The sequence below is a fragment of the Aegilops tauschii genome, chromosome 2, assembly GCF_002575655.3.
Source record: "Aegilops tauschii subsp. strangulata cultivar AL8/78 chromosome 2, Aet v6.0, whole genome shotgun sequence".
NCBI classification, from domain to species: Eukaryota; Viridiplantae; Streptophyta; class Magnoliopsida; order Poales; family Poaceae; genus Aegilops; species Aegilops tauschii.
Genome location: NC_053036.3, coordinates 632,449,568 through 632,461,597, shown reverse-complemented (window position 1 = coordinate 632,461,597; position 12,030 = coordinate 632,449,568).

Here is a 12,030-nt window from a genome sequence, read left to right as displayed (position 1 = left end):
TATAGACCTAAAAATTTGGCTATCCTTAAATATTGCTATGCCAATTATGAATTCAATTCTGATATTGATGCATTTATTGAGAAAGTCTCCGCTGCCCAAGAAGAGACTAATATTTTGCAGGAGTCTATGGAAGAAGAAATTGATGAAACTGTGAGCTCATTGGATGAAAAAGATGAGGAGGAGAGCGAAGAACAAAAGGAGGAAGAGCGGATTAGCTACCCGTGCCCACCTTCTAATGAGAGTAACTCTTCAACTCGAATTGATTGGAAGCTATAATATGATAATGTGGTAATATAACAATTACCAGAAGTCTCATGAAGTCCCTCATGATCGGGTCCGTGTAAAAGAGCTTTTTTTCTTTGTCCCACTTGTACCGGGCCATGATCCAGTCATGCTCCAGCGGGTCGGTGAACTCCGCCAAGGGGTCTGGGATTCCGTGACTTTCACATTCGGCGTCCTCCCTTGCCCATATGGTCCTCTTCCCCTCGTAACCACGGCTTCTGAGGCGGTGGGGAGGCATGTTCCTAGCCTGGAGCGCCTTCATTTTCTCCGACTTTGCCTTGACTTCTTCTTTAGCGCAATTCTCCTTGAATTTTGCAAAGTCCTCTTCCGTTATTGACGTATTGTCAGCATGAACCTTGGACCACGGTTCATTCTTCGCAATCGCTTTTTTCACCTGAACTTTCCAGGAGGACAAGTCGTTGGTGAACGTCACCATCGCCTTGTCGTTTATCTTTGTCATGGCGATGTCTTTCCACGGATCTTCATATTCTTTTTCATTGCGGCCGGGGAACAAGAACCTATTGTGCAACTTCTTTAGGAGCATGTTCTCCATATGTGGTATCCGCCTCAACCTCTCGTCGTTGATGTTAGCGGTTTCCCTGAGGATGCATCCAAGTTGATTGCCCCAGCACGAGCGCGCTTCCTCCGGCGCCGTTGGCTCAAACTTCTTGGGGTGCATCTCTGTGACCACAATTTGTCCGATGCCAAGCTCGTTTCGTCTTCGTGTCCTCTTCTTCTTCGGTGCTTTACCGGGTACGACAGCAGCGTTGCCAGTCTCGGGGGTGGTGTCGGTGCCGGTGCCAGTGTCGGTGTCGGGGTTGGTGCCACCGCCGCCACCATGCAACCCCATCTGGTGTTAGTCCAGGTAATCGAAATAGTGATTTGTTGCCTCAATGGGGTCTTCGAGGCGAGCAGAACCACCCGCGACTTCGGCGTCGGTAGACATGTTTCCTATTCAACAATTGTAAATAAAAGATATAATGAAAAGAAAAAAGGGGCCTATATTTGGTCGGAATGTTGATTCATTCCCCTTCTGGCAAATTCCGGGTACTCCATATGTCCTAGTTTCTAGCACAAGTCATGCAGAAAATCACGGATATTTTTGGCATGACCTTTGCTAAAAAGTAAACCTTGCCGTAAGTTTGGTAGGAAGGTACCAAAGTAATCCCGGCATGGAACACTGGACAGCGGTCAAGAATATCCTGAAGTACCTGAAGAGGACTAAGGATATGTTTCTCGTTTATGGAGGTGACGAAGAGCTCGTCGTAAAGGGTTACGTCGACGCTAGCTTCGACACAGATCTGGATGACTCGAAGTCACAAACCGGATACGTGTATATTTTGAATGGAGGAGCAGTAAGCTGGTGCAGTTGCAAGCAAAGCGTCGTGGCGGGATCTACATGTGAAGCGGAGTACATGGCAGCCTCGGAGGCAGCACAGGAAGCAGTCTGGATGAAGGAGTTCATTACCGACCTAGGGGTGATTCCCAATGCGTCGGGCCCGATGACTCTCTTCTGTGACAACACTGGAGCTATTTCCCTTGCGAAGGAGCCCAGGTTTCATAGGAAGACCAGGCATATCAAGCGTCGCTTCAACTCCATTCGTGAAAGTGTTCCAAATGGAGACATAGATATTTGTAAAGTACATACGGACCTGAATGTAGCAGATCCGTTGACTAAACCTCTCCCTAGGGCAAAACATGATCAACACCAGGACGCAATGGGTGTTCGATTCATCACAATGTAACTAGATTATTGACTCTAGTGCAAGTGGGAGACTGTTGGAAATATGCCCTAGAGGCAATAATAAATGGTTATTATTATATTTCTTTGTTCATGATAATCCTCTATTATTCATGCTATAATTGTATTGTCCGGAAATCGTAATACATGTGTGAATACATAGACCACAATGTGTCCCTAGTAAGCCTCTAGTAGACTAGCTCGTTGATCAACAGATAGTCATGGTTTCCTGACTATGGACATTGGATGTCATTGATAACGGGATCACATCATTGGGAGAATGATGTGATGGACAAGACCCAATCCTAAGCATAGCATAAAAGATCGTGTAGTTTCGTTTGCTAGAGCTTTTCCAATGTCAAGTATCTTTTCCTTAGACCATGAGATCGTGCAACTCCCGGATACCGTAGGAGTGCTTTGGGTGTGCCAAACGTCACAACGTAACTGGGTGACTATAAAGGTGCACTACGGGTATCTCCGAAAGTGTCTGTTGGGTTGGCACGGATCGAGACTGGGATTTGTCACTCCGTGTGACGGAGAGGTATCTCTGGGCCCACTCGGTAATGCATCATCAAATGAGCTCAATGTGACTAAGGCGTTAATCACGGGATCATGCATTGCGGTATGAGTAAAGAGACTTGCCGGTAACGAGATTGAACAAGGTATTGGGATACCGACGATCGAATCTCGGGCAAGTAACATACCGATTGACAAAGGGAATTGCACACCGGATTGATTGAATCCTCGACACCGTGGTTCATCCGATGAGATCATCGTGGAACATGTGGGAGCCAACATGGGTATCCAGATCCCGCTGTTGGTTATTGACCGGAGAGGCGTCTCGGTCATGTCTGCATGTCTCCCGAACCCGTAGGGTCTACACACTTAAGGTTCGGTGACGCTAGGGTTGTAGAGATATGTGTATGCGGAAAACCGAAAGTTGTTCGGAGTCCCGGATGAGATCCCAGACGTCACAAGAGGTTCCGGAATGGTCCGGAGGTGAAGAATTATATATAGGAAGTCAAGTTTCGGCCACCGGGAAAGTTTCGGGGGTTACCGGTATTGTACCGGGACCACCGGAAGGGTCCCGGGGGTCCACCGGGTGGGGCCACCTATCCCGGAGGGCCCCGTGGGCTGAAAGTGGAAGGGAACCGGCCCTTAGTGGGCTGGGGCGCCCCCCTTGGGCCTCCCCCCATGCGCCTAGGGTTGGGAACCCTAGGGTGGGGGGCTTCCCCCTTGCCTTGGGGGGCAAGGCAACCCCTTCCCCCCCTTTTGGCCGCCGCCCCCCACCCTAGATGGGATCTGGCCGGCGCCCCCCCCCCTCCCAGGGGGCCTATATAAAGGGGGGAGGGAGGGCAGCAACTACAGCCTTGGGCGCCTCCCTCCTCCCCTGCAACACCTCTCTCTCTCTCTCTCTCTCGCAGAAGCTCGGCGAAGCCCTGCCGGAGACCCGCTACATCCACCACCACGCCGTCGTGCTGTTGGATCTCCATCAACCTCTCCTTCCCCCTTGCTGGATCAAGAAGGAGGAGACGTCGCTGCACCGTACGTGTGTTGAACGCGGAGGTGCCGTCCGTTCGGCACTCGGTCATCGGTGATTTGGATCACGGCGAGTACGACTCCGTCATCCACGTTCATTGGAACGCTTCCGCTCGCGATCTACAAGGGTATGTAGATGCACTCCCTTCCCCTCGTTGCTAGTACACTCCATAGATGCATCTTGGTGAGCGTAGGAAAATTTTAAATTATGCTACGATTCCCAATAATGCCAACGGAGGTCGGTCAGTCAAAGAATGGTACATTCAAATACCTTCGTGATAGGGTATGGGAAAGGATCAAGGGTTGGATGGAGAAGCTCTTGTCTGCTGCTGGGAAGGAGGTTCTGATTAAATCAGTAGCACAAGCTATCCCTGTGTTTTCAATGTCTTGCTTTCGATTGCCAAGGGGTCTCTGTGAGAGCATAACTTCACTCATTCGTCAATTCTGGTGGGGCAGCAAACGTGGAAAAAGAAAGCCGTGTTGGGTATCTTGGGATGTTATGACTAATCCTAAAAATTTGGGTGGTCTTGGTTTCCGAGACATGGAACTGTTCAACCTAGCTCTGCTATCTCGTCAAGCATGGCGACTACTTCAAGATCCGGGGTCCTTGAGTGCGCGCTTGCTGAAAGCTATCTACTTCCCGAACACTAGCATTATTGAGGCTGAACTTGGATCATCACCCTCGCAGATTTGGCGCTCCATCGTGGATGGGCGAGACATCATGTTGAACGGAATTATTCGGAGGGTAGGCGATGGAACTACAACACATATTTGGGAGCATAACTGGCTGCCCAGGGACGGGCTGATGAGGCCTATTTCTTCAAGGGTTGCAAACCCTCCCAATATGTTTCAGAACTTATCAACGCCACTACGGCATCATGGCGAGAGGATGTAGTGCGGGATGTGTCCGTACCCCTGGATGCTGAAACAATCCTCAAGATCCCTCTATGCACGAGACAGATTGGTGATTTTTGGGCATGGTCAGAAGATCCTCGAGGCCGGTTCTCTGTTTCTTCCGCTTACAGGATGATCTCACGTATCAAGGCGAGTAGAGAAGCATGGCTGGAGGAAGGGCATGATGTTTCCAACAGTGCCATCGAGAAGAAGGGATGGGCCTCCATCTGGTCTATGCGAGTCCCTTCAAAACTCAAGGTGTTCACATGGGGGTTGGCTCAACATTCGTTGCCGACGGGGGATGTACTATACCATCGGAACATGTCGACAACTCATGCATGTGCACTATGCGGAGTTGAAGATAGCTGGAGACACTCGTTGCTTGATTGCACCATGGCGAGAAGTGTTTGGGCCTTGAGCAAAGAGGAGCTGGTTGAACACATGTGCGCGAATAGAGAGGATAGTGCAAAGGGTTGGCTTTTTACAATGAGTGATTCTTTACCAGCTGAAGATTTCACGGAACTTATTGTTACTATGTGGGCAATTTGGCATGCACGGCGCAAGGTAATCCACGAGGGAATTTTCCAAACACCTTTTGCGACTCACAGCTTCATTACAGTTTATCTATTCGAACTCCAAATGATGAAGAAGCCAATTCTGAGATCGACGCGTGAGCATGCAAGGCCCACCTCCTGGATACCACCGACGACAGGACATGTGAAGATCAATGTTGATGCAGCTACTCCTAGAGCGGGAGGTTTTGGTGCGGTGAGCGCTGTTGCACGTAATTCTGACGGAATCTATCAGGGAGCTTCGGCAGTAATTTTCAGAAATATTGATGATCCCGAAGTTCTGGAAACTCTAGCGATCAGAGAGGCGTTAGCACTGCCTAATGACCTGTACATTCAGCAAGTTCATGTGGCGTCTGATTGCAAGCAGACCGTCGAAGCCATTAAAGGAGGAACAGCTTCATCCTACGCAGCAATTGTGCTGGAAATTAAAGCACAATCTACCTCTTTACTTTCTTGTTTATTTAGCCATGAATTTAGAACATCGAATGTCGAGGCTCACAGACTAGCAAAGCACGCGTTAATGCTCGGGGTTGGCCGCCATGTATGGTTGGGTCACCCTCGAGATCTTTTGTTCGTCCCTGTAAACTGTGTGATGGCTGAATAAAGCTTTGTTGGTTTGTCTCAAAAATAAAAATTTATTCTTTTTGTTTTCTCAAAAAAAATTCTTTTTGTGGGACAAAAATAAACGTAGGCTTTATTCTTTCTTTGCATCAACTGCAATGTGGAGCACAAAGAACAGATTTTTTTTTCTCGCACGTTAGTCCTCTCTCTCTCTCTCTCTTCCCATTCCTCCTTTAAGCAGTACGACGCCACACCGGCGAGCAAGGGAAGAATTGGCAGCGATTCACCGGACAACGGCGTAGGGAGCCCTGCATGCATGTTGGAATACATACGTATGCCTAAGCTAGCACATTGTTTTGTTTGGCACGTAGAAACGCAAGACCTCTTACCAAGATATGTTGACACGCGTGTCTTTGCTAAAAATGGTGGACTGAAGCTTGACTTTGGGGATGGAAACCCCGAGATCAACCTTGGGTTCGACTCACCATCATCGTTGCACGTACGAAGATTCCTTCTTAAAGGTGTAGCATAGGAGCCGTGTATTTTTCATTTTTGGTTTGTATTTTACCATAGGGTTTGTGGTTGTCTGTTGGAGTTACAGTCGCAAGGCATGCAGCATTGGGGTTTCCTTTTTCTTATGTTTTTCAGGTTGATGTTGTTCGGCTACTGGATTTTGAATAATAAATACTCATATATGATTATGTGCATCGCTCGATGCAGAGGCCAAGGGTTATCCTCTTTTTTGAAAAAAGACCACATTTATACTTCCGTCTACACCCTAGATCCCAGGCAGCGTGAGGAGGGCTATTCTTTGTTAGCTCACGGTCTCTCCAAGTCCAGTGTCTTCTATATTTGTCAGCCTCTTCAATGACCTACTTGTATACTTTGAGAGAACCGAAATAGAAAATGGCCAAGGAAGATAAAACAACATTCACCACTGTGCCACGACCCAAGTGCATGTGGGAGATGAACAAGAGGATTTCCACTAGTATTTGGATCCAATTTGAGATACACGAAGATCGGGGGTGAGGAATCAGCAAGCAAAAGGGGAGAGATAGCTGAAGTAGGAGGTGAGGATGAGAAGACAAAAACGATTCACTATTCTTTCAATCCCTTTCCCTTGTGCTTCCCTGTTGTATATGTAGCCTTGCCTCATGTGTCTTCCATGTGGGACCAGCCTCATTTGTCTTTCCATGTGGGACTAATGGATGGGCCGGGCATGACACACTGAAGCTTATGGTGTGTGTGTGTGCGCGCGGGGGTTCATAAGGGTGAGTGTATGCAACGTATATATGAACGGGTTCCGCAAAAAAAAGTATATATGAACGGTTGTCTCTGTATTGTGTTAGAAAAAAGAGTGTAGATTTTCTTTGTTGCATCAATTTAGTTGCAGTTTTCCCAAGATAATTAAGCGTGCATGTTCAACGCACGTACTACCGTGTGAAAAAAAATCATCATTCATCTTAGTAAGAAAACATATCATTAAAATAAATAAAAATATAATAAATGTACCAACATAAGAGTGGTAATGAAAAATGTTTAACAATTGTGTAACAATATTTTTTACTCAGATTAACACGCAAATATGGACAGAAAATCCAAACCTGTGTGGCAACCCTGAAACAGCTTCATATATTACATTAGTATAGTAGTCAAGGCATGTAGCAAGGCTTGACCAAAACTATCCAGTCTACCACATTTGCTTTCTGTACAACTTTGAACAATATCTCCAGCTCATCCAGTGCAACAACGAACCCAACATTCTCTATCAACGTACCTTACTTTCTCAATACTGGCGGGAGTTTTAGTGGTGGCCATCTTGTCTTCACTAAATTGCCAAAAAAATGTCGAGGGCATAGTTTAGTTGGTTTTGAATTGGATGCCGATAGAGACTGAACCACCAGCTATCCTGATCTAACTGGATGTTGATAGAGACTGAACCACCAACTATCCTGATCTCACCTGGAGGGTATTACAATCTGTAACATCCTCCCATCTTACCAACCTACTATATAAATTGATGCTAACTAAAAGGCACAACTCTTAATCCATCTTTAGTAATTCTATAGCTGGAGCAAATTAGAAGTTAACTCTCATTATAAATTCATTTTCTTTTTTGAGAGAAAATCAAATTTATTGACTACTCAACAATATTACACAGAGTTCCCCGGATAAAATCCAGACCAGAATAGAAAACATATGGACTAACTGAATACATACAAGCTCTAGCTAACAAATGAGCAGCAATATTCAAATGCCGATGTACTTACTTGAAGGTCACCGAATTGAAGGCACCAGCCACAATTTTAATATTAGAAACCACTGCACGAATAGTAGAACGATCCGTCGCTGAAGAATGGATCCTATGCAGCAAAGATATGCAGTTTGTAACAAAGGTAATGTCAGTTACGTGCTTTCCCAATGCCAAATGAACATCTCACCTTTCTATTAAGACATTGTCTTCACTGTGACATGTTTCAAAAAGTAACCTAACCAAAAAGGTTAAATTATAAGAAAAAAATGCATTTCAGTTGTAAGGCTCTGTGAAAACACTCTTTTTTTGGTAGACGTAAAGTGGATTGGCATGTCCCTCTAATTGAAGGGTGTATAATCATGAATGTAAGGGAAAGTCTTAACACACTCATCAGGAGCATTTAAAAGCAAAATTCATGGTCAGGCTGTATAAAAGGTCCAGAAAAAAATACAATTTTCTAAAATATTGCAAGGCGGCCCGGAGATAATAGCATTCTGCATAACTAAGAACTTCAATGCTTGATATGCTCAACTAACAAGCCTATCAGCAGGCTTCTCCATTTTTAGCAAGTCCACCTAGTGGGAGCTACTTCATTAGTACCTGTAATAATTCTAGATCACCTACAAAATAAGAGGTAAAACTCAGTAAGTACTGTACAAAAAACATGTTGAGGTTAAAGGGACAAACCTCTCATTAACATCTTCACTCCAACACTTAGTCTTAAACTACATTCCATTACAAAATGGACGATTTAAGCTCTTCATGAACTTACAATACGAACAACAAGTTTGGATGCAACAATATGCAGAGAGTGAGATAATTCACATTCAAAATCTTTGTATGAACAAGTTTTAATCTCTGATTATCTACAATCACATACTCATAGTGTGGATGGCTTGGATGATGGGTGTACATCCATGGCCATGGGAGCTCAAGTACAACTTACCCAAAAGATAACTTTTTATGGTTTTAGTGCACAATTTTACTCATCCTTTTTATGGCTGTACATCCATGGGAGTACAATTTTGATGGCTGATCATCTACAGTCACATACTCATATTTATGTGCTCAAATTAAATGTCAACAAATATATTCAGGGTTGTATCATACTGACATTTTTAGAGAGCGGCCGTAAACTCCTTGTCAGCACCCTAATGTACCATCCAAAATCATATTTACAATGTTGGGCAATTTAATACTACTTAAGAATATAAAGAATATGATCAATCAGATGTGATAAACACTTCTGTGTTACAAGGAACCAGATGGTTTGTACCTTTGAGCGGTTGCAACTGAAAGCTTTAAAAAGGGCCTTGTTATTAAGCATAATGGCTCTCCTTACACCAAGTCTTAGTTAACCACCATCACATGTACTGTATAAAAGGGAAAAACACTTCATGAACAAGAGAAAGAAAGAAAAAAACTTTAAGTTCATCACACTGTTTATTTGCTTACCAGAGAAACAAGACTGCATCCCCTAACACAAGTTTCTTTTTATTGACAAATGAACTTCATCTAGTCATTAAAACTATGTCTACGTAGTTGACCTGGAAGGCAAAATTCATAACATCGCATATGGAACTTACGTAGAACAACAAGATAACTCATATGTTTGCCTTAAAATCAGAATGGATGATAGAATTACAGAGAGCAGTTTTTCCAGTTCAAAGCTACAATTTCTGTAAGGCACTTTGGCAATAAATTCCCACAACACATGTAGTGCCCGTTTCCGGACTATGTAAATAGCACAATAAGTCATACTAAACGTGTGCAGGAATCAGGAAGTCGTATTTCCTTGAAAAAATGGACAGAGCAATGAACACGGTCCAACAGTCCAACGCATGTTCTGAGTTTCTATTGCACATGTGCGTACGTGTCTTACAAAATGTACTAGAAGCAAAAAGTAACAGGATATGTTTGAGGAGGTTGCACTCAACCAAAGGAGATGAATCTGAAGTACAGTCAAGACATGAATGAACAGATAGATTTTGTTTCTATCACCCACAGCATACAATTACAACATTGAGCAGCTCCTTCTGGATCAAGCTTACAACATTGGGCAATCATACCATCTTCTTGCTAGCCGGTGGTGAGGATACCCGTGCAACAATTAGTATTGCAAAGTTCTTGCTAGGCACCTGAAGCTCACCAGCAATAAGAATCTCAGCCAGTACTCCGTAGGCCTACAATTTCGCCATTGGTACTCATTCGAATTAGTCATTACTAAAAAAAGGGCATAGCTCTGGCAAGAAACTGCATATAACTCCAGTCCTTGTTCTTCGTTGTCAAAATTTCTGCATAGATATGAGAAGGTTACATTTGGTAAAGCAAGTACAAGATGAACTAACATAAATGAACCACAATTAGAAGCGCCCAACCACTTCTGGAATTGCACTTTCTTGCTACTCACATTGGAGAACGTTGCATGGAAAACAAAAAAAATTCTACGCACACGCAAGATCTATCCATAGAGATGCATAGCAACGAGAGGGGAGAGTGTGTCTACGTACCCTCGTAGACCGTAAGCGGAAGCGTTTATCAACGCGGTTGATGTAGTCGACCTTCACGATCCGCCCGATCAAGTACCGAACGGACGGCACCTCCGAGTTTAGCACACGTGCGGCTCGATGACGTCTCCTCCTTCTTGATCCAGCAAGCGGGAGAGGAGAAGTAGATGGGATCACAACCAACACGACGGCGTGGTGGTGATGGTGGTTGTGGAGCACCACATGAGGAGGGCTTTTCTTTGTTAGCTCACAGTCTCTCTAAGGCCAGTGTCTTCTATATTTGTCAGCCTCTTCAATGACCTACTTGTATACTTTGAGAGAACTGAAATAGAAAATGGCCAAGGAAGATAAAACAACATTCACCACTGTGCCATGACCCAAGTGCATGTCGGACATGAACAAGAGGATTTCTACTAGTATTTGGATCCTATTTGAGATACACGTAGATCAGGGTGAGGAATCAGCAAGCAAAAGGGGGGAGATAGCTGAAGTAGGAGGTGAGGATGAGAAGACAAAGAGGATTCACTATTCTTCCGATCCCTTTCCCCTGTGCTTCCCCTATTGTATATGTAGCCTTGCCTCATGTGTCTTCCATGTAGGACCATCATCATTTGTCTTTCTATGTAGGACTAATGGATTGGCCAGGCATGACACAGTGAAGTTTATGGTGTGTGTGCGCGTTTATAAGGGTGAGTGTATGCGCGTATATATGAGCGACTGCCTCTGTACGATGTTAGAAAAAATAACTAAGGTGTAGATTTTCTTTCGTGCGTCAGTTTAGTTGCAGTCTTCCCAGCACAATTAAGCGCATGTTTGCAAGCCAAGCGAATCTGCTCATTCCGGTGCATAGTGTCTTTATTTGTTATTATGATGTGTGCATCTAATAGATAGTTAATTTAGTCTGTATCTACTAGATTTCTCTCGACATTACACATCACCTTAACTATTTGCAGCCATCAGATCAAAATCGTGTGACATTAGAATGAATGCATGTACTCATAAGTTACACTTCTCACATTAAGGTGATCATGAAGTCATACTACTTCATGAAGTCCTGCATGTATTATTTTTCAGGGAAATAAAGCCATGCATGTTAGTTACAATTTAAATAGTTGTGTCAATCTTTGTGTGATCATGAACTGTATATGTATTGGAACCTTGGAGCAAATAGTTTATGCTTTGCATTTTTCTTAAAGGATAGTGTCACATTATGTCGAATCCAAGATGTTCCTCTTTTTATACATCATTTTGTCACATACTTTGCATGTTTTATTCTTTAAACAATATAAAGTAAGAATACTCTTTCATTTGTGTTTTCATTAGTTATAGTTGCTTTTAAGAACTTATTGATGCATTAGTCTCAACACGGATCCCGTGGTAAGTCATGGGGCATCATCTAGTTTATTATAAATGTAAGAGTAACCGGCAACAATGGTCGTATCCGGTCGATGCCGCTCCCATCCACGCATCCGCGATGCTCGGTCGGAGAATCCATGCCGCACCGGCGCCTCCTCGTCCTGCTCAGCGGTGCCTCCTTATCCCGTCCTCCTCCTCCTGTGCTGGTGCCACACCTGCCTCCCGGAACTCCCACCGCCGCCGAAGCCGAAATACATCGGTGTGCGGCAGCGCACGTGGGGGACATGGATCGTCGAGATTTACGACCGCGACATCGGCAAGACC